A 23,819-nucleotide genomic window follows, 5' to 3' on the forward strand; every position below is an offset into this window, starting at 1 on the left:
TTGAGTTGGAGACTGTCTTGTTGTGTATATCTGCCACAATTTTTAAAATTACATGAATAACAATGGGTACGAAAAAAAGGATGTTTTCAAATTGGTTGTGGTAATGATTGTACAACTCTTCTTGATATGAATGAACTATTGAGCTGTATGATACGTGTATGAAGTGCCAATAAAACTGTTTTTTAAAAGTTGTATATATATCATCACAATCACAGAAATAATAATTCTTTATGGGAGCAAGACCACCTTATGGTTTTTCTGCAGAGGGGCTGGTGGGTTTGACTGCTCACCTTGGGATTAGCAGCCCAATGCCCAACTGGTAGCACGACCAGGGATCCTTGATATATGTGTAAATATCAGTTCAAGAAGACTAATAAATTCCACATATAATGAATTTCAACTCTCTAGTCTCTTTCTGTTACAGTCTCCTAGTCAATCTCTTTGCTTCTCTCTTCTTTCCAAAACTCACTCCAGACACTGCTGCCAAAGGGACTTTTAAGAAAAGACAAATCCCCATTCGGTTAAAAATTCTTCAGTTGCTTCCCATTGTTTTTAAAACCAATTCAACTATTTTCCATGCCCTTGCCCACCACTGAAGGAGTTCTGGTGGTGTTGTTGGGTAAGCACTGGGCTACTAACCTCAAGGTTGGCAGTCCAAACCCACCAGCTGCTCCAGGAGAGAAAGACTATGCTTCCATAAAGATTTACAGCCTTAGAAACCCTATATAGGGTCACTATGAATCAGAAAGGAGCCCTGGTTGCTTAATGGATTACAACTTGGGATGCTAACTGAAAATTTGAAACCGCTAGCCACTCATAGGAGAACAATGAGGCTTTCTACGCCCTTCAAAATTGACAGTCTCGGAAACCCACAGAGGCAGTTCTATCTTGTTCTATGGGCTCCCTATGAGTTGGAGATGACTTGATGGCAGTGAGTTTGTTTTAGATGTGGTTTGGCCCACCCCTGAACCACCTGATTCCTGCCTACCCCACCAACCTCTCTCATATCATCCTCCCACCCCCAAACCTCTTGCCACGCACAGTTCCTTTCTGTCCCTCAATTCCACTAAACTCTTCCCTGCCCTACAGCCTGAAAGTAACCATCCATACCTCCCTCTTCTTCACGACGACATCTCATTAAACATAAAGTCTTTTGATTCCACCTTGAAAATTTTCTTAAATCCAAGCATGTTTTTTCTATCTCTGCTGCTTCTAGCCAAACTCAAACCTACATCATCGCTCACCTGAACCACTGCAATGATCTCCTAGTAGTTCTCTCTCCCAGTTATTCTCATCCCTCTACAAAATCTGTCTTCCACACGTCACCCATTGTGATCTTGTGGGAAATGTCATTCACATCACGTCATTCTCCTGCTTAGAAGAGTACCAATTAAAATAAAAGGGAAGCTTTATTTCCTGGCCTATATTTCTCTATATACCCCCTTATCCTACAAGGCCCCGTTTCCTCAGATCATATACCCTCTACCTGGGTCATTTCTCCTTCGTATTTTCAAATGGTGTTGCCTTCAAATAATAATAACGTTTACTGCCCATAGTCTAATGTCAGCTACTATCATCTCTCCCATTGACTAATGCAAAGAGCCGCCAAACTAGGCTTCCTGCTTCCATGCTTGCTGCCTAGCCCATATCTTCTCTATATGGCAACCAGAGTGATCTCCTAAGAATATAAGGCAGATCGCCTCACTACCTTTCCCAAAGTGCCCCCCCCCCACACACACACACAGACCCTGTCTTTCCATAGTTCCTCTAAGAAAATCTAAACTTGAGCTTACCTAGAAGGCCCTGGGTGATCAGATCTCTGCCTTCCTCTTCAACCTAACTCTTCACACTCCCCCTCCCTCACGGTGTGTCAACCACCTTGACCTTCTATCATGTTCTCCAAAATAGGAAGGTTTTGGTACATACAACCCTTTCTACCCCACCTTCAATAACACACAAAACAGGTCCCCACTTTAAATGCCTCATTTTCTACAAGGGCTCCCTTACCCACATTATTGTCCCTGACAAACCCACTGCTTTTTAATGTTTAAACCATGATTTGTAACTATTGGTTGCCAGCATATTATTGCTTTCTCTTATTAGCTTGTGAGTTGCATGAGAGCGAAGACCACGTCTCTCAAGTTGGTCATTTTGTCTGTTGTACTGAGCATAATGCATAATTACCAGTCCTTGTTGCATGAATGAAAGCTTAAGAAACTAGTAAGCAATAGCCTTTCTATACAAAAGGATGGACAAATTCAAATGAAGTTGATTAGACAAATTTAACAAACTATTACCTCGTGGCATTGCTATCTTTGGTTTTACAAGTTAAAAAGAATCTCCCTAAAATATCATTAATTTTCCCCCTTGACTGCCACTTCAATACTAGTTTCTCCCAAGAGATTATTACAGCTATTCATTCAGTATGTAATAGTTCAGACTTTTCTTACTCATTTTCACATACTGTATACCTTTAGAAAGTGCATAGTTATTTTTGTTTCCTTCTTAACATTATTGAGGTTATTCTGTAGCTTGCTTTTACCACTCAATAGTCTATATTGGATGCATTTTCATGTCAAGAATTTATATTTGGATCTGATTCATTTTCTTTAACAACTGCATTATATTCTATAGTATGTATACACACATACACATCAGTTACTCACTTCTCTAGTTATGGACACTTAAATTGTTTTCAACTCCTCTTTTACAAACAATACTTCAGTGAAATTACTGCTGATGGATAGGGAAGCTATTGATGTTGATTTGGATCTGACAATATTTTTATTTTATTTTATTGTTGCTCTTGTGCTTTTTACTGTCAATTGGGTGAAGGTTAACAGAGCAGCTCATCAGTTTTATTTTTCCATGGCTTAACATAATTTATTTATTGTAAGATTACAAGACACAATACTCAAACTCCTCTTTTATTTTGTGTGTTTCCTTCATTTTCTGTTTCCTTCCAGAGTCCCCTATGAGTAGGCATCGACTCAATAGCAGTGAGTTTGATTTTGAGTTTTATGCTGTAGTAGGCCAATGCATTGGGACACTAACTGCAAGGTCAGCAGTTTGAAATCCCCAGTTTCTCTCTATGAGAGAAAGATAAGGCTTTCTACTTCCATAAAGTTTTACAGTCTCAGAAATCCACAGGGGCAACTCTACTCTGTCATATAAGGTCACCAGGAGTCAGTCAGAATTGACTTGATGGCAGTGAGTTTCCTTGCTTTTTATGTTCTTTTTTTAATGAGCAACTCTTATTTTAGCATCCCTGTTCAGAGCACAGATCATCAGTTTTACAATCAACAATCCATGCACATTCGGATAAGCATCCATTTGTAATTCCCTCAATGGATCATCACATATCCTACTTCTTCATTGTGTTTCCTGTTGCCATTGTCCTTCTTTCCTGAACTATGTCCTCCAGTAAATGCTGCTCTGTTGATCATAAATGGTTGAGTATTCTAATGCCAAAGTGAGTTCTATTCCAGACCTGGAGGGTGACTGTGTGTCATAGTTTTGGTGATTCTACCCATCTCTATCTGACAAGTAATCCTAGTCTCGTTTGTGATTTTGAGTTTTGTTGCACATTTCCCCCCCCCACTCTATCCAGGACCTTGTAATGTGATTCTTTTCAGACAAGTTAATAGTGGTAGCCAGGCACTATCTAGTTCCTCTGGCATCAGGGTGGTAGAGACTAATCGCTTCCATGTCTTTCAATTTTCATCAATCTTTTTTTTTTTTTGAATAGGGTCTTCAAAGCTTCTGAGTGGCCATGAAGGGTACAGCAATTGTTCTCTCCCCATTCAGAAAAACAAAAAGATATAACCTGGTTTATAATAACAGGATTTCAGTACCATCTGCATATGTGTACCCCGCCCCCTTTCTCTGGGTCACAGACTCATACATCACTATGTTGATATAGCTAAGGAAATTAAGATCCAGTAGGTCTGGTTGATACCAACCAATACCAAACTCACTACCATGAGTCGATGCCAACTCATCGCAACCCTATAGGACAGTGTAGAACTGCCTCTGTGAATTTCTGAGACTGAAACTCTTATAAGAATAGTAAACCCTAGGGAGGAGGTCACATATAGTTCCTTGTAACCGGTTCCCTCTTTCCTACCCACTCTCCCTCTACCCTCCCTGTTTCGCCACTCACACCACTGGTCCTGTAGGGCTCATCCATCCTGGATTCCCTGTATTTTCAGTTCCTATCTGTACCAGTGTACATCCTCTGGTCTAGCCAGACTTGCAAGGTCGAATTCGAGTCATGGTAGTGGGAGCGGGGAGGAAACATTTAGGAACTAGAGGAAAGTTGTATTTTTCATTATTGTTACATTGCACCCTGACTGGCTCGAAAAGTGAGTGAAGGGAGACGTCGGACAGGGCAAGATATGACAAAATAAAAATCTATAAACTATCAAGGGCTTATGAGGGAGAGGGGAGAGGGGAGGAAGGGGAAAAATGAGGACCTAATGCCGGGGGCTTAAGTGGAGAGGAAATGTTTTGAGAATGATGAGGGCAATGAACGTACAAATGTGCTTTGCACAATTGATGTGTGTATGGATTGTGATAAGAGTTGTATGAGCCCTAATAAAATGATATAAAAAAAGTTAACAAAAGAAAAAAAAAGAATAGTAAACCCTGTCTTTCTCCCAAGGAGGGGCTGGTGATTTGGAACCACAGCCCTTGTGAATCACAGCCCAACTTGTAACCACTACACCTCCAGGGCTCCTTTTCCAGGGGGAGAAATTTTTGAGCTCCTTATCTCCCTTTTCTCCATTTTAACAAGCAATATTTTGCAAGAGTGTAGACATTATTTTTTGTTTATGAACATATTCTTTGCTTAACTCTTGGCCTTCTTCCTCTTAAATTTTTAATGTTTGCTTTATTATATTTTTATTTCCTTCTAGGATACTGATTTCCACCAGAATCACTGATTAGGAAGAAGTGTGTGTGTGTGTGTGTGTGTGTGTGTGTGTGTAGACAGACAATGCCTACAGACCATCATATAAGGTAGGCTGGTTCCTCTTATGTTCTCTTTGTCTCTTTTCAAGAATCCATGATTCCAAGTGCTCTTACACCAGCTAACCCCCTTCCATCATTTAAACCTACCTTCCCTAGACAGCAAGGACCTCATTGAAATAAAGTATATTCATCTCCATTTAAGCTTACAAATCATATGCCCTATTTATTTGGGAGTTTCTTGGGTATTTAGGAGCTATTTTAAATAAAATGACTCAGAGGAAATTTTACTTGTTGCACCTTAAGTGAAAGAATTCAATTTCAAACTAGTGACTATAGCAGGACCATTGACAGTAGTGGCAGAGTACTTCTGAGGAAATGGTATTTCATAGGGTCTTTCTCTTCACATTGTGGAAGCCACAGCCTATTCCACCTACACTCAGGGCCTGCTTAAGCACATAAATGTTGGGTAGTAATGAATGCAATTCTATTCATTATAGTTGTAGGTGCATAAAGTTTATTTGTATATACATTTAAAAAATCATTTTATTGGGGGCTTGTACAACGCTTATCACAATCCATCCATCCATGTGTCAAGTACATTTGGACATTTGTTGCCATCATCATTCTCAAAACATGCTTTCCTCTCGAGCCCCTGGCATCAGCTCCTCATTTTTCCCCTCCCTCCCCGCTCTCCCTTCCTCAGGAACTCTTGATAATTTACAAGTCATTATTATTTTGTCATATCGTACACTGTCCAACGTCTCCCTTCACCCACTTTTCTGTTGACCAACCTCCAGAGAGGAGGTTATATGTAGATCCTTGTAATCGGTTTAATGGTGTCCTAGAACTGCAGTAACAAAATGCTACAATGTGAGTCAATTGAAAGACCAGAAATTGATTTTCTCGCGGTTCTGGAGGCTGGAGTCCACATGAATATCTTGGCCCTGAGAGCTGTACACGAAGCACTGGCCCTGCTTCTTTGCTAGCTTCCAGCGGCTACAGGGAATCACTGGTATTTCTTTGCTGCTTGTAAAGGTATTTTCACCTGGCATCTTCTTTGTATATCTTGGTCTTTTGTTTCTGGTCTCCTTTTTTTAATAAAATAATTCTTAGAGTGGATTAGGACCCACCCAACTTCAGTACAATGATATTAGCTGCTAAAATCTGCAATGAAAAAAAACATGTCTCCTCACATTCACAGGTATAGGGTTTGTGACATCAGCATATCTTTGCGGGAGAGAAGATCCAATCCATAACACTTACCTGATGACTTTTCTAGATGCTCAAATAAAATAATCTGTTGTTATTATTACGTACGACAGAACAAAACCCAGCCTGGTTCTGCGCCGTCCTCACAGCGGTTCCTATACGGGAGCCCATTGTTGCAGCCACGGTGTCAGTCCACTTCCCTGAGGACCTTCCTCTTTGTCGCTGCCCTGCTGCTTTACTGAGCTTGTCTCTAGCAGTAGTCCCTACTCAGCAGGTATAGGCTCAATGGAAAGTAATAATAAAGGGCAATAACATTTGGTTAAGCGTTCACTTGTTTTACATTGCTATTTTAAATAATTTTGTCTCAATTATCATAATAATGAGAGCTCTTTTTGCCCCTTTCAATAATACACCTAGCTCCTTTTTAAAAAATCTGTTGTTCTTTATTCTTTCAGAAGACAATAGTTCATAGTAACTAGTCTTTTGCTATATACCAAATATTCTTCTGAATTTAATCTTCTCAATTACTGCATGGGGTACATAGTATTAGTATCTCCATTTTACATATGAGGACAGAGTAGTAGAGAGGGGTTGGTTAATTTCCCAATAGTCATACAACTTCAATAAATCACAAAGCTAGGGTTTGAACCCTGAGAACATGACTACAGAATCCATAATCTTAATCAGTACTATGAACATGTGGAGTCTGTAGGCAATGCAAATGGTCAATGTGCTTGTCTGCTAACTGAAAGGATGTAGGTTCAAGTCCACCTAGAGTCACCTCAGAAAAATGACCTGGCCATATCCTTTTGGAAAATTGACCATTGAAAACCCTATGACAGACATAGAGTCTCCATGAATCAGAATAACTCAATAGTAACTGTTTTGTTGTTGTTGTTGTTGTTTGTTTGTTTTGTTTTATTTTGGTTTTACCTAAGCCCAGGTGATGAAGTGGTTACAGGTTAAGCTGTGATCCAACTGGTGGGGAGTTTGAACCACCAACAGCTCTAAGGGAGAAAGACTGGGCTTTCCACTCCTGTTAGCAGTTATAATCTCAGAAATCCAGAAGGAGTTGCTGTGACTCAGCATTGACTCAATAGCAGTGAATTTGGAGTTTGGGAAGCATACGAGTATTTTGTATGCATAAACCTGTACATGGTATACACAAATAGTACAAAGAGATGATCATTGCACTCAAGAAGGTTAGTGTAGTAGGAAAAAATGCGGCACTTATATAACTAGTAGAAGGCGTAATATGGCAGAACTAGTTGCAAGCAACAGGAGCCCTGGTGGTGCACGTGGTTAAGTGATAGATTGCTATAGAAATGTTAGTTATTCAAACCCTCTAACATTTTCATGGAGGAAAAAAAACATGTGGCAATCTACTACCGTCAAGATTTACAGACTTGGAAACCGTATGGGGCAGTTCTATTCTGTCCTATAGGGTTGTTATGAGCCAGAATGAACTCCAGGTCAACTTGTGGCATGGTAGAAGGCAATAGCGTAAAATCTTTTGGAGTTGAAAGGATGCCAGGATGTTGGAAGGGTCATCAATCTGGATGTTAAAGTGATAGAAGGGACAGCAGAGAATTCAAAGATCAGTAGTGGTTTATGAAAGTGAGAGAGTTCTAAGGTCGGCAGTTACAAAGCAGGAGTTTTCTGTTAAGAGTTTAGAGCAGATTAAAATGATGATAATGTCCAGAGGGCATATTGGCTGTGCGACACCTAAAGTAGAATGGGAGCAAAAGTCCCTGAAGTGTAATCACAATGAGGCTAGTGTGTTGGGTAGTGCATGTGAATGCTGAAGAGAGGAGGACTGTGATAGCAATGGCAAAGCCAACAAAACTATTGGGGAATGACAGGGAGATTGGCCCCCAAAAGAGAGGTTCGTAAAACCAAATACTGTGAATTCCTAAGAGGAAAGAGTTCTATTCATAAAGGTAGAGGAGATTTGGTTGAGAAACAATATGAAGGGGTGAGAGAGTCTATAATTCATCACCATTAAATTGATTCTGACTCAGAGTAGCCCATAAGATAGAGTAGAACTGCCCCCATGTATTTTCTGAGACTGTAAATCTTTACAGAAGCTGTCTGCCACATCTTTCTTCAGCAGAGCAACCAATACCTTGGAACAGACGAGAACTTAATTACTGTATCATCACGCTCCTGAATTCTACATTCTACATAACCCTGGGATATACAGGATGTGGAAGGGTAAGCTGCTTATCCTGACAGTAACTTCAGGAGAAAGTGGCACCCTGTGAAATGATGAGCTTTGACTGAGTCTGCAGACAGAAGGAACCTTCGATAATGAGTAGATGAGGGAATTTTACCAGAGATCTAGAGGATCCATTGGCACTTGGGGTGAGGGTAGCAGTGGAAAAAGAAAGGAATAAGGAGAGGGAAGTACAGACATGAATACCAATCGAATTTGCTTCTTTGGGAGTCAATAACTAAGGATGGCATGAATATGAGGCTACTTGTAGATGGGTGTCGGTGGGATTGGGGTCATATTTCAAACAAAACTGAAATAAAATCCTTTCAGGCAAGAGCAAGATGGTTTATCAGTATTGATGGCTGACAGTGTGTATAAATGCAAGATAGTATATTCACTAGAGAGCTTGGAGGCTTGAGGAAGGGCAGAACTGAACAGGGTAGAGAGAAAAATATGAAGAGTAAAATAATTCAGATCAGAGATTCCTAGAGCTATGATTATAGATCACAGGGATGAAGTAGATGAAAATTCTTATTTGGAGAGGTGGGGGGTAACAGAAGATACAAAAACAAAACAAAATAAACTCTGCCAATATAGTTGATGCTGATTCACAGTGGCCCTATAGGACAGCGTAGAACTGCCCCTGTGAGGTTTGGGGAACAGAAAGCCCCGTCTTTCTCCCTTAGAGCTGCTGGTAGTTTTTAACTGCTGACCTTGCAGTTAGCAGCCCAATATGTAAACAAAATGCCACCTGGGATCTTCATAATAGAAGGTAAAAAGTACTGAAGGAAACAGATACTGAATGACTGGAATATAAAACTAACCCACTCTAAGGTTCCAAATGGAACGACTTTAAAGTCTTCCTCCAGGTGCAAGTTGGTGCTTACATGTAGTGTTACCTGGGAATCTGGAGGATGTAGTGTAAAAATAGGACATCATTGTAAGGAATGAGCACATGGCAAAATTTGGGGGGCCATTTTAATAAGTCCAATATTTGGGGGAAAGATCCCCTTGTTATGACTAATGTTAAGTACCTGTCTCTACATTGACGAGAGGAGCAGTTGAAAAACCTGGTAGAAACTCAATCAAAGCTGTTGCATACCAAAGTTGCAGTTATTAAATGTCTGGATATTCTGCAATCCTGAATTAAATATCAGCTGCATTTACTTGTGTATATTTTTAGCTTTTAAACAGAAATGTAAACTGAAGCTTTTTTTTTGTCTTTCAAGGCAGTCAACTCAACAGAGGAGGAGTGCAGAATCAGTCGAACAGGACGTTTGACAGGGTGTTAGCTCTAAAGAGCTCAGCAAGACCCACATGAGCATTTGTCAGAAATCATTTGCCACAGATTGTTTTTATTAGCCTCATGTAAGACACATCTGAAGACACAAGGAAGGTTAGCTGCCGTTGGAGGCCACAGTGGTTACAACGGAGATAGTCAGTACCATGCCGAGGGCAGGGCCAATCTTAGAAAATGAGTCCTGTCCAAAGGCAAGCTGTTCAAAAAGACCATATTTACCAAAAGATTTTGTAAAGAATTCCTGGAATAGCTCTTGGATGGAGAGCAGAGCAAATCATATTTTCATTGAAGGGAGATGCATAGCTCCTCTGACCATCTTCACATCATTTCTTACCTTGAGAACAGCCTATTGGTCAAAGGAAGAAAGAGAAGCCTGATGCACATTATTACCAGCTACCTGACCCACTTGGGAGAATAAGGGTGAAGTTAAGCCCTGGTGTGGAAACCCCTAGAGTATTATTCATTCTTGTTTACATATCCATAGCCTGGGCCCAGCGAGCTCTGCGGTGGTTAGGAGGAAAGCTCTTTGGAAGAGCAATCTCTCCCTGACGACTAGGTTTTGCAGCATGGGAATAAACAAAGACCAATGCCTTTGATTTTTTTACAATTTAAATAACAAAAGTAGACTTATTCATTCTCCATTTACTGGGAGTCTGACACATATCAAGGAATCCGGGTGGTGTGGCAGATGCTCAGCTGCTAGCTGAAAGGTTGGTGTTCCGAACCCACCCACCTGCTCCATGGGTGACCGACCTGGAGATCAGCTTCCATATAGAGGACAGCCCAGAACAGTACAGTTCAACTCGGTCACCCGGAGTCACTGTGAGTCGAAACTGACTCCAGGGCGCACAACAGCAACTAGGTGTCAAACACTCTCCTCCCAAGTTTTCCATTTCATAGCTCATCTTTGAGACGTCAAGCCTGCAGTGCGGTTCCTCTGAGAAGCAGTGGCTTGTAGTGCTGATTTGGGGTGTGGCTTTTGTAGGAAAGAGACCTGAATTCAAAACCCAGGTCAGTTGTTTGTTTCCTAGCTGTGTAATAGTGGACTATTTACTTAACTTGATTTCTTCTCAACCCATCTAATCTATATGCTATTATACCCACCTACTTTTGCGATAATAATCTCCAAGTGAATGCATAGATAGACACAAGCTTAACAGGCAATGGGAAGGAGACTGGGAGTAGACCCACAAACACAACCAACAGACGAGATTTCTACATTTGTATTTATTTACCTATACTGCAAATATATCCATGAATATAGAAGGACATACAAGAGGTGAAGTTTTGAAAACCCCTTAGCCACAGCCAAAGTCTTTGAGGGACTAAGTCAATGGGCCTGGAGGCTCTGGGCTATAGTCTTGGAGGACACCAAAATCAATTGGCCTAACAGTGCACAAAGACAAAATGGTCTCTCTCCTCCTTTGGTGGACAGCTATGGGGTGTCTTAAGAGCTTGTGAGTGGCTCTCCAAGGTGAAAGTATTGGTTTCCCTCCACCCAGAGCAAGACAGTGAAGAAACTTGAAGACAGGCAAACAATTAGTCCAAGGCCTAGCGGACTCAGCCTCCCGGACTCTCAGACCAGAAGAACTGGATGCTGCTTGGCTACCACTATGAAAGGGATCGGGGAACAGAGTGGGGAAAAAAAAAAACAAACATGGACCAAAACTTGAAATAATTTGAAAGACTAGTGCTACTGGTCAACTAGAGACTGGTAGGACTGCAGAGTCCATGACCTTTAGTTACTCTGCAGTCCTAGAAGTGAACTCACCCCAGGGCTCAATTACTCAACCAGACAGTAAACAAGTCTATAAGGTGAACAAGTAGCACTGAGGAGTTATGCATTTCTAAAATCATTAACTATTTGAGATCCAAATGGAATCATTGATCTAACGACAAAGTTCAGAAAGCAGCAAGGGTTAGGAAGGAAGAATGAAAAAGGGAAACACAGGGAGGAAGTGGGGTGAGTGCTGTTACCTTGTGGTGGTTGCAATCAGTGACATGAAACAAAATGTGTATAAACGGTTGACTGGGAAATGGATTTTCTCTGTAAACCATCACTCGATTAGCAATAAAGTTTCTTTTTTAAAAGAACAGGAATACTAATAGGGTGGTTGTAAGGCTTCAATAAGATAATGTATATAGAGAAATACAAATGGAGAAAGCACTTAGAAAATCTCCTGTTTTACAGTAGACAATGAAAACATGGTAATGATAAGATGATATTAATGAATCTGTTCCCCTTCTTAGTTAATTTTTCCTCTTCTTCAATTAGCCATATTTCTTTCTCACTTTAAAATCTTGGGATAAATTTACCTACTTCAACAAGTCTTTCTTGACTACTAGTTTGGCCAGATCTGTCCTTTACTTTGCATCTATTTCTTTTTTAAAATCTATGTCTTTTTATATATTATTCTGGGTCTGCCCTGAGTTCTTAATTATTATAAACAGATAGATTCACAGAAAAACATAAAATAGTATCAATCTTTCATATACTTCAAGAATCCTTTCAACAAAGCATCTGGCTGGCTGCCATTCTTTTTTTATTGCTTGAGCACTTTCAGTGACACGGACCTCATTATCTAACAAGGCAGTTAAGTTTATAACTAGGCATCTAGATATTTTAGAAGGTGATTTCTGAAACGATGCCAAAATGTCCCTTCCTCTATTTTCCATGTATTGACTGTAGCTGTGCCCTCTAAATCATGTAGAGCATTAGATTGTTGATCTCATGAAGCTGTCTTCTATTTATTTGATATCATACAGTCAAGTCTAGAAGTTTCAGAGTAGAGCTATGTTTCATAGGTTTTTCACTAGCTGTTTTCCAGAAAAAGATCACCAGGCCTTTCTTCCGAGGAGTCTTTGAGTAGACTGGAACCTCTAACCTTTTGGTTAGCAGCTGGGCATATTGATTATTTGTACTACCCAGACACACTAATACCACCACAGGATGAATTCATTGCTAAGGGAAGGAGTCTAAAATAGCAGAGTGGATGAGGTGTGGCCAGGAAGCAGTACTAGACTGCTGGATATTCTGGGTCCTTAGTTCATTAGTCTCAAGTTACATATCACTTAACACAGTGACTAAATTCAGACTAGGCCCTCGGGAGCTGTTTAATAAATGAATGAATGAAAGAAAAGGACTGAATGAAAGTAGCTGAAAATGGAAGGATATTATCCCTTGCAAATCAAATATTATCTACTTCACAATTTTATGTAGAGCCAAACAAGTGTGTTGCTGGCTATTAACAGAATGCTCTTTTTTATCTCTATCTACTCCGCCTGCAGTTATTTGGTATCTCACCTTCAGCTGGCACACTAGGACCTGACTTCTTTGTTGAACAGTTTCTATATAAAGCTTCTAGCAATAGAAACTGTCTCTATTGCCACTAGTGATTCATAGCCCTACACAGTGTGTTTACACCGACGCAGGGTCATGAAGTGAAGGAACTGGATTATAGTCAGGTCTTATTTCACGCAAAGCATTGTGGATGATGCACGTATCCATCGAACTCTGTAAGTCACGTAATCTGCATCGTTCCATGTGAATTTGAGTAAAAGATAATGAAAACAGAAAGAACATTGGTGGCAGAGTGATAATAAAAACAAGGAGCCCTGGTTAAAGCTCTCCATTGCTAACAGAAAGATCAGGGCTTTGAACCCACCACCACAGGGTCACTATGAGTCAGAAAGATCTTGACAGCACACAACAGCAACGTAAAAAAAAAACCCTCCTTGGTCCTTGCTCATGTTGAGGTTAAAAGTGGAGTTGGTACTTAGAAGAGTTGGGAAATGACTGTCTGCCTTCACAGAACAGAAACTCTGACGCACTCTACAGAAGTCACTGTTTTCCTGCAAACTTTATTTACCCAATTCCTTATGTCTAGTCCAGCAGTCCTTTGGAGGAGCAATTCTCTTTGAGTAGTAATTAGTTGGCAATAGTGTCTTACTTGAAAATAATAAAACTGCATTTTATATTACATTAAAACCTTAAAAGGAAAGCTTATTTTACAGCATAATCTCTGAACTATGGAAGGATATATTTTTTTTAAAAAATTTAACCCACGACTATTTTCAAACAATGTAATCAAAGTGCATGATGAACAGAAACCTTCATAAGAGAACAATGTAAATTATTTTTATTAATTCCTGTGCTATAAATGAATACTTCCTAAAACACTATTTAAAACAGTGATTCTCTTGTACAAGGCAGCTGTTCTTAATGCAAAACTTGTATACGCAGTTAAAATACACAAATAATATCCGAATAAGGACGAACAAAGGCTATTTATTTAGAGCTTGCCATATAAAGAGAGTTAGCCACCATCACTTATGTTTTGGCTTAGATTCAGAGGTAGGTAGGATAGTGGGAAGGAATTAGAGTAGAAAAGGGGAAGGCTCCCGAGTGGAGGTCTTTAGCATGGGGCTGCTGGAGGCAGGCTAACTAGAAGCGGGGCATAGTATGTGATCGGTTATTGTCCTTAGTTGTCGACTGAGCTGATCCTAACTCCTGAACCCCATGTGTGCAAAGTAGAACTTCACCAAAGGATTTTCAGACCAGTGACTCTTCAAAAGTACATCTCCACACTTGTCTTTCAAGGTGCCTTTGTGTGGGTTTGAACTGTCAACCTATTGGTTAGTAATCTTTTTCCATATATTATCTAGACATCTATTTGTATATTTGTTCTCTGTATGTTGGTTCCTCTCTTGGTTATCCTTCCACTTACTACAGCTCCACCAATGTTGGGAAATCCAGAGATCCATATCTTCGATGCTTAGCGACTGACTATTTAGTCATCTTCATACTCAATTGTATTGCAAACTCTTCTTGAGCCTTTTTTCTTTATCAAGATGATAATCATCTGACATGAGAGAGTGACTGCATGGAAACATTTAATACTCTGGATAGAATGCAACATATCAGTACTGTCATCACCAATTAAAATGAGAACAACAAATAGTCCCTGTAAAATTATTTTTAACCAGGAACTCCAATTATTCAACCCAGGCCAAGAGGGGAAAAAAATCCATTTCCCATGAAGGTTAATCTTAGAGAACCAAAGAGTATTTCCTTAAGGCAATATACAGCCTACTTCATTGATCTAAGTACAACAAGAAGTATTAGCAGTGACACAGACACATCCATGACTAGTCAACAAAACATCAAGAGTAATGTGATTATCCATCACTTCTTGTGCCAGTGAGTTAGAATGGTTTGTATTCCATCTAGGGCAGAGGTGATATCATTAATATCTTCTACCAGAGTTCCTGGGAGGCTTCCATCAGTTTGATTCCCACCAGGAGAAATACTGCTCTGGATGTTTGCATAAACAACGAGTTAGTAACTCACCAGGTAAAATGGCTGACTACCATATTTCCACACAAATGATGTAAATATTATACATATTTTGCACACAGTACAACCCTTCTCACTTGTTATTTTCCTATGCACACTCTGCACATTATCTACATGTATGTATTATTCATATGGGTGTGTCATATGAGAAAATGTGATAACCAGTCACGGTTTCATTTTGGAGTTCCCATCCCAGTCAGAATGTCTAACCTGGATGATTTATACAATTAGGGTCTCTAAGTACACACAAATTCCACAATACTATTCCTAATGTGCATGAGCCAAACAGGAGCAGGCATCCTGGTACAAATAAAGTGCTATATAATAGAGTACATAGCGATCCAGAAAAAAGAGAGTTATTCACAACATAAAGTCATAACTAAGGCCCTATATTAGCTGAGTCACATATTTGAATCTCTATTATTATACTCTCCTAATGTTTAGCTAAAATACAGTCAACATATTGTAAAATTAGGTTATTTTTCTAGGAAAAAGGGCCACTGGCAAAGTGACAGGCAGATTTGTTTAAGGTCTGTTGTCCAAGTAGATGCAAGTGGAAATGCCATTGGCTTCAAATCCCTGTGCTCTCATTTGATAAGACAGGAAGTGACCAGAAATGTTTATCATTGGACTCTTGTGATGAATGGCATAGCAATAAGTCAGTAAGATTGAGTGCGGTGAATACTTACTATATAGAATTATCTAAGAATTTTATTATAATTAGTATTTCTGATCTAATCATCATGAAATAAAGAGAAAAGGGAGCCATTAAGGTGCATGGCAGCAATGGGTCTATAAAATGAAAAGAATAATGATTATAAACTCCCAGATTTTTTTTCAAAAGGGAGAATTAGATAAAGGTCTTGGTCCAACATCTTGAGCTGAAACTCTTTGCCACCTGCAGTCACCTGCTTGTTTCAAAGTCCTTAGGTCAGTTGGCTGATTCGGAAGACTGGTTGTTTCTGGCGGACCTCTGAGAATCAGCAGTGTGAGATCTCCTATTGGAATCACCTTCCAAATGTGTGGAATTCTTAGTTACTTCTTTAGCTATGAAGTGTGAACCCAAGAATTGACTCCCTGGAGTTTCACTGTGGTTTTTGCTGTTCATAGTATTTGATCAGGTCCCTTCCAAGGAAGCTCAAGAATAGTTTTTCTCTAATGTCTCTTCCAAAAGATAAAATCTCCTGGTTCAAGACCAAGAATAGGCCGTTTAGGATGATGCTGTGAAACATCAACCTATAGGTGATAGAAGTGAGCATAGTACATATATCCCTTGCAATATTTTTCCATTTCTGCATGCAGTAAAGGAGAGTCTAAAATCTGAGAAAAAACTCTCTAAATGCATTGATGTTCCAGGTACCAAAGGTTTATAATTTTTTTCTAACTTTAATTTAAGGGTTATGTTTTGGATTCTTTCCAAGAGAAATATGAATCTGCCTAATCCCACAAATATTTACAGTCTTAGAAACCCAAAGGGGCAGTTCTACTCTCTCCTATAGGGTCACTATGAGTCAGAATTGACACAATAGCAGTGAGCGAGTCATTGGTTCTTTAAACTTTTCCGGAAGACATTATAACTTTTGAGTAATGAGAAATGCCATACAGTGTGGCTTTACAGTTCTTATAAAGTGGTAGTGTAGTGCTTCTGCGTTGAGCTGCTAACCTCATGGTAAGCAGTTTGAAACCACCAGCTTCTCTGTGGGAGAAAGATGAGGCTTTCTACTCCCATAAAGAGCTAGTCTCAGAAACCCACAAGGGCAATTCTACCCTGTCTTACAGTCAGAAATGACTTGATGGCAGTGAGTTTGTTGGGGTTTTTTTAAGATAAAGTTCATGACTTGATCACTTGATATAAAAATTAGGATGCCCAGGTTGAAAACACAAAAACAAGCAGCTTTTTAGCAACTCTGAAAGGGTGATAGATTTTCATCACCTCATCCTGAAAATAAACATATAATAACTGTCTTAGTTATCTAGTACTGCTAAAACAGAAATTCCAAAAGACGATGTCTTTAGCAACAGTGATTTAGTCTCTCACAGTTTAGAAGGCTTGAAGTCCAAATTGAGACTGCTAGCTCTAGGCCAGCTGTGGAGGAAGGCCTTTATCTCCTTGAAACATCTGTGGGCCCAGCATTTCTTGGAGATCTTCGTCTTGGCATCAATCTTCCTCTGAGTCTAAGCCAGCGGTTCTCAACCTGTGGGTCAAGACCCCTTTGGAGGTCGAACAACCCTGTCACAGGGGTCTCCCAGTTCATAACAGCAGCAAAATTACAGTTATGAAGTAGCAACGAAAATAATTTTATGGTTGGGAACCTGAGGAACTGTATTAAAGGGTCACGGCATTAGGAAGGTTGAGAACCACTGGTCTCAGCAGTTCTAAAAGAGGTACCCCACTTATTGCTCTTCTTTCTTGGTGGTAGTAGGTCTCTACCTCTCTATCCTCTCCATTCTCCTTTAATTTTTTTCTAAGATAAGAAGTGATGCAGGTGATACCCCAGGGTAGCTTCCCATATATTGGATCAAAGATGTGACCTGAATAAGGGTGTTGCATCCCCCTGATTGGATGATAACATCACGGAAGATGATTGCATCTTCTGTTAAACCATGGAAAATCATGGCCTAGCCAAGTTGACACATATTTGGGGTAGGGGGTGGGGTAGACATAATTCAATCTATGACAATAAATAAAATACAGTTAAATGGTATATAGGGTGAAAACTGGATAAAATCAACCAGAAGATACTGAAAATATCCTTGAGGCTTTGTTTCCTACTCATGTCCCACTTTATGTGATTGACAAGTCACACCAAACTAAACCAAATAAACAACAACAACAAATCATATACTGGTGGAGAAAGGGGAAACAGATGACAATGTCTACATATAACCCCCTCCCTGGAGGACGGACAGCGGAGAAGTGGGTGAGGGAGATGTCGGATGGTGTAAGATATGATAAATAATTATAATTTATAAATTATCAAGCGTTCAGGGAGGAGCAGGGAGGGAGGGGAAAAAATGAGGAGCTGATACCAAGGGCTCCAGTAGAAAGCAGGTGTTTTGAGAATGATGATGGCAACATATGTATGAATGTGCTGGACACAATTGATATATGTATGGATTGTCAAAAGAGTTGTATGAGCCCCTAATAAAATGATTTTAAAAAATAAAATAAAATAAAATTTGTAAGCATGAAAAAAAACCCAAAAAAACAAATCATATACATCAAGTCCATTCCAACTCATAGCGACCTTATAGGACAAGATAGAACTGCCCTTGAATTTCCCACACTGTAACCCTTTGTGGGAGTTGAAAACCCCATCATATGTCCATGCAGTGGCTGGTGGTTTCAAACTGCTAACCTTGATGCTAGCAGCCCAAGTCATAACTACAATACCACCAGGGCTCCTTGACAGGAGACAAGTGACCTGAAAATTACCTCAGCTGTCTTTGTAGAGTATTTCAATATTGCCTTAAAATATTAATTTGTCTATTACATGATAAAAGTATTTGTGGAGAAATTTAATACCTATTTGAAATCATCCAGTGCCACAAAGCACATGTTTTGAGAGCACCAGAGAGCATCTCAGTGAAGAACACCACCAGATTTCTTACCCATTCTTCCTGTCCAAAATCAAGGGCTAACCATGTCCTCTCTGGAACATAACCGTGGTTAAGGCAACTTGTTTGGGATATTGATCTGTAGTATTTCCCTTAGCTTCCATATTATACAGACTTCTTATATCTTTATACTGGCTATTTCTCTAGTCTAGGAAGTAGAAATACATTGAGAAATTCCTTAACTTGTCAGTTTTTAAAATGGGAATGCCAGCAGAAATAAGAAAACTCCTTGGTTTCCAAAGTATACTGAAGTCACACACAACTAAAACAACTAAAAAACTGAAGCTTTCTACTTCTTTAAAGAATTACAGTCTCAGAACCTCACAGGGGCAGTTCTACCCTGTCTTATAGGGATGCTATGAGTTGACGTCAACTTGATGACAGAGTTTGGTTTGGCTTTAGCTAGTTGACAATCTCTGGTAAATGCAATCAGTTCTGTCATCTGATTTTATCCCAGATGGAGGATTGTGTTATAAAGATGAACTTAGATTAGTAAGAGCATATCCTTGTTGATAACCTCCAGGTTCAAATTTAAAGTATGAGAAATCAACAAATGTTAGGTCAGTGTTCCTAATGGAAGTTTCTTATAAACTTGAGTAACATAGAGTAATTTTCCTAACTGGGATAAGACAATCATGAGGATCCCCATCTACTCAGTGCAAAAGAGTGGCAGGATTAAGAGAATTGCAGAGTGAGAGGGGTAGAATAATCCGATCTCCTAAGAAGTTAATTGGATGAAAAGTTTTGTTCTAAGAAGTAATGTCGGCATTGCATGAGAGATCATGAGGCAAGTTAGGAGCCTAGAACTAGTTCAGAAGATGAATCAACAAGTTTTGCACTGGGAGCTATTGCTCTAAAACAAGACAGATAGATCTTTGCAACTGGGTCAAGGATGAGGTTATAGTAAGTGATGGGGTTCTGAGGTTCACATGAAATTGCTTCAAAACTCCAAGAACCAGTCCAGGTGGCTCACGCACAAATAGCCTTGTGTAGGTAGGGATGCCTATGGAAGGAAACTATTGAAGAGTCTTCTCCAGGTTACAGAAGGCCTGTTCAGATTTGAGCTCCCACAGTAGAGGTGCTCTAAATAAGAACTTAACTAATTCATAAAATTCTTAAAGTTCTCTTAATAAGGACTTATCCAATTCATATTTTTTTTCAATCTAAGGAAAAACTGGCACTCATTGGAATATCCAGTTCAACCTAGAAATTCTTTGGGAAATTTTCTAGCCTATTAGGAAATAATGTTTTCCCTCTTTAGATAGGCCATGCACTAACTAATAGACTGTGTTTGGGCAAAATTTTCATTTGTCATTTGAAAGTTCATGTCCCTTTTTGGCTAATACTGAGAGTAAATAAATGGTACCTCTTTAAACGGAGTTCCTTAGTCTCTGAACAAAGAAAGAGATCATTTATAGATTGTATCAGTATTGAGTCACAAGTCTTCATTAAGGTCCTGAGAAAAATATGAGGGACTGCAGTGAATATTTGGGGCATGAATGTCCTTGTATACTGTCTTACACAGGTGAAGGCAAAAACGGTATTGACTCTTTTGATCTAGAGGCACACTGATAGAGACAGAGGAAAGATCTACTACAATGAAGCAAGTGCATTCAACCATCAATCGATGGCAAGAGAGTAGTTGGGTTTAGATTCTACTGGAAATTAAGGAATAATACTTTATTTGATGGCACTCAGACTGTGAATGAATTGATAGCTTTGCCCATTTGGTTTCCTTATTGGCAGGATGGGAAATTTATAAGAGCTAGTACAAAGTACAAGAAGTATAAAAGCCTTTGTATACAAGGCTTTTATCTATGTGTTCGAATCCTTCCTTTTTGTCTGACTTCAAGGAACATTAGAGAAATTTGGGCAATGGATTTGTAGGATATATCTGAACAGACATAGGTTCTGTTAGAATTATTATGTAAATGTCAATTTAATTTTTAGCCCACTGACTTTCAGGTACAATGTGAAATTCCTTATCTGAGGTATCCATTAAATATGAGGAGATTTACAAGTTCATAAAAAATGCCATTATACTTTAATTCAATTTTTCAGGAACTTTATGAAGTCCCCTTATATAATGGAAAATGCAGAAGTATATCCAGAGTAGACACAGATTGCTTATGGATAGAAAGTTCTTGGAAACCTTAAGAACAGTTCTTCCAGTGTGCATTTAATATTACAACAGATTACCCAAGAGAAAAAGTAAATATGGGCTCAGCCAGTAGTGCAAATTAGTAAGTAACTTGACTTGTGCTCCCCTTTAGAGTTGTCTTAATTAATATTCTCTGCTTGCTTTCTGGGATACATTGCAATGGCTACACGGAACTCACAGACAAAATGTGTTTAAAGGTTTATTAATAAGTTGTAATGCCAGTGAGAAATGCTCAAGTTTCTGTTGCTTATCAGAACATATTACAAAGTTCTTAAGGTTTGACCCCAAGGCCTTCGTTTCCACTATTGTGGGTCAGCAAACCCAGCTTCTTGAATTAAGTGCCCAAAGGCCTCAGCCCAAAGGTACTCAACTTCACTTCCATGAGTCAGCAAGTCCAACTTCCCCAATTGAGTTCCCAAAGGCTCCCCACTCCACAAGGCCGAAAAGTACTCCTGCCTGAAAGCACTCAGCTTTACTTGCCCTGTGAGTTGAGAAATCCATCACTCACTTCCATTCTCTGGCCCCTAGTTCCCCTGTTGCTTTTCTAATTGTATAGCTGTCTTCTGGAACCAGGAGCTTTACTGTACAAAGATCTGGAACCCTGAGGATGCACTCCACTCCCAGTTCTTGCTGTAATGAGATCCCTCCTCCTTCTTTTCTGATGGCTCATTTTATGCACAGCAGGATGACACTCCAGGGAATCCTGTTTGCAATTACTTATAGTTCAATTCTATCAATACTTTCCCACACCTTCTTCCAGACCCATGCAGGGAATTGTCATTTGGTGAGAGTTAGATACTTTGGCTGAAAGAGCCACAATAAATACTTCACTGTCCCTGTCCCTTGCTTATTGGGTAATCTGACACTTACAATCCCATTTGCACAGTAAGTTTCTTCCTGTTATATTTGCAGGAGTATGTTAAAGACCAGGGGAAAAAAAAGTTTTCCAGTCAAAGACTCCAGGGTTACAATTAAAAAAACAAAAATATATTGCCACCAAGGAAATTCAAACTCATTGTGATTCTATATAGGGTTTCCGAGGCTGTAAATCTTCATGGCAGCAGACAAGCCTCATCGTTCCCCTGTGAAGTGGCTGGTGGCTTTCAAACATTAGCTTTGCTGTTAGCAGCCTAGTGCTTACCCAGTAGCACCACCCGAACTCCTTAAGAACTGTCAGATAGCAGGGGATATGTCATTTAAAAAATATTTACCACCTGTGCAAGAATTGATGAGGATGACTGTCTATGAGGGGGCTTCAAAAAGTTCATGAAAAATGGAATTGAAAGATAATGGAATTTTTCTACAAACTTTTTTTCAAAGCTTAACTACCCTTCAGTGTGTCTGGCTGTAGAAGGATATTGGGTGCGTTTTCTTTCGTTAAGCATTCCTCATTGATTAATATTGAGGATGGTGTTCTTTATTTTGGTTTTTCTTTACTAACATTGCACAATTTTTTCCAGTATTTCTTCTGTTTATGAGAGCGACCAGTGCACTTCTTCTTGCGTGGTCAATTTGGAAGTGGACAACGTAGCTGTTTGACCTCTTGGGCCTCAGATTTATGTTGGAGTCTGTCTCATTTTTGTTCTACAGCCTTTTTGAGATGCTCTCCTAAGTGTCAGAGTTCAGATAAAAGGACTAGTTCTCACTCTAGTTTCTGTTTTAGAAATTGACTTCCAATTTCTGGTTTAGTTCCATTGCTAAAATGAACTGAAAGATCGGCCGTTACATCAGCACCTTCTTCAATTTGTGAATGCTGTTGGAAGATGTTTGTAATCTATGCCGAAAAGCTTGTATAACAGTCATCTTTTTGGTTTTTTGTTTGTTCATGTGATTGAGTTGTAGTCCAATACATTTGTATTGAGACTATTTCAGGTATGGCTTTTAGGAGACTTTGACCTACTTTTCTAGCCTTTTTTCTTTGAGATCCGAGGTTTCCTATAGAAAGAGAGAGTTCTTTGGTCTGTGCCAGGGGAGTTAAGCTAGCTTTTCCCACCAGGATTTATCATCAGAAGTTCTGAACAACTTGTTAACAAGCTGGTAGTGCTCAGATATCCCTGTGTACAAGTTGATATTGGTCAGACATTCCTCAATTATATTCATCCAAAAGAATCCCATGAATATTTTCTGGTCTTTTCTGCATTAAAGAGAAAACCTGATTATAGCTCTTAGTTATAGCTCTTCATCTTAACCTATAGATGGCACTCAAAGAGAAAAAGAAAAAGAACAAAAAGAGGAAGACCCTCAACTGGATGCATTGGCATAGTGATTGCAGCAATGTGCTCAAACATACTAACTGGGAGACTGTCACAGGACTGAGCAGTGTTTTGATCTGTTGAACATAGGGTTGCGATGAGTTTGAACCAACTTGGTGGACACTAATAACAGCAACACCCATGCTAAATTTACCTCCATATGATGATGAACCCTCTACCCACAGCAACTCGATATAGGGTTTCTCAGACTGCAATTCTCTATGGGATCACACAGCTTCAACTACTTTCTCCTGAGTAGCAGTCGGTTTGAACTGCCCACCTTGTGGTTAACAGCCTAACCCATGGCACCACTAGGGCTCCTTATAGTTACTACTTAAATTTTATTCTGATTTCTGACAAGTATTACAGAAAAGTACCATCTTCTACTGAATTTTTTTAAAAGAATAATCCTAAAGTTTTTAATGCGTTGTTTTCCTGTCCTTCAGTCTGTTTCGCCTCTGTCTGTAACATTCACAACAATGTGAAAGCAATGGAAACAAACACACAAACTTCTAGTGCTCCCAGCATGACTCTTGCACCTGCTATTATTTATATTGTTAAAGTGACATAAGTAATTGAGTTGTGTGTTTTAGAAAACCCATAGAGCATCTAGGTAATTGAGGGAATTGACTTATAAATGAGTCTAGAAAAATTAATTTGATTAAATGGTAACCTTTTTTCATGTTCGGTGTTATTAAAATCTGATATGAGAAAATGTGTATGGATTATTGTGTAGG

Source organism: Echinops telfairi, unplaced genomic scaffold (genome assembly GCF_000313985.2).
Source record: "Echinops telfairi isolate 266 unplaced genomic scaffold, ASM31398v2 ScPeMD7_7427;HRSCAF=8465, whole genome shotgun sequence".
In the NCBI taxonomy this organism is placed as follows: domain Eukaryota; kingdom Metazoa; phylum Chordata; class Mammalia; order Afrosoricida; family Tenrecidae; genus Echinops; species Echinops telfairi.